The sequence below is a fragment of the Acyrthosiphon pisum genome, chromosome A1 (assembly GCF_005508785.2).
Source record: "Acyrthosiphon pisum isolate AL4f chromosome A1, pea_aphid_22Mar2018_4r6ur, whole genome shotgun sequence".
NCBI classification, from domain to species: Eukaryota; Metazoa; Arthropoda; class Insecta; order Hemiptera; family Aphididae; genus Acyrthosiphon; species Acyrthosiphon pisum.
In genome coordinates this window covers 128395252-128396053 of record NC_042494.1, presented here as the reverse complement: position 1 = coordinate 128396053, position 802 = coordinate 128395252, and positions in this window count along the sequence as shown.

Below are 802 nucleotides of genomic sequence, written 5' to 3'. Positions count from 1 at the left end.
TTTTGACTTATTTTGAGCTCTTTACGGACATTGTCAGTTTTCATTTTTTTTTAGTTTTTTTTCTAAAAATATCAATAAAATTTATTGTTGGATAAAAAAGCTTGAAAATTTAATGGAAGGCTCTAGTATATTGTTTCAAAGGCAGATGAAAAATATTAAAAATCGTTAGTCACAGTTTTTTTTTATAAGCATTTAAAGTTCAAAAAATGACAAAATATGGAAAAATCACGAAAATTTGCAAATTATTTCGAGTTATAAATTCATAAAAATTTTTCTTTTTAAATCTAAGATATGAAAATGTAATACAAGATTCCTTATAATATTATCTACCTTTATCAAACAAAAAATATCTATAAGAAACTCAAATTAAATTTTTATGGGCGTTTGAAATTCATATTTTTACAACATTTGATATTCACTCGATTTCTTACGTAACAATTTTCTTATTTTGTTGTAATTAAAAAACGAGTGACTTTAGAAACTTGAAAATTTCACTGAATGTTAATATTAGCATTTTATATATACGATAAAATTTTTAAAATAATTTGACTCTTTTTGAGCTGTTTACGGACATTGTAAGTTTTCAATTTTTTTAGTTTTTTTTTTCTATAAATATCAATAAAGTTTTATCTGTTGGGCCAAAAAGTGTATAAATTTAATACAAAGCTCCTGATATATTGTTACAATATCAGTTGAAAAATATTAAAAATACATAGGCAAAATTTTTTTTTATAAGCATTTAAAGATCAAATTTGGACAAAATTTATCAAATTTTAATTTGAAAAATTATTTTGTAGTTAAA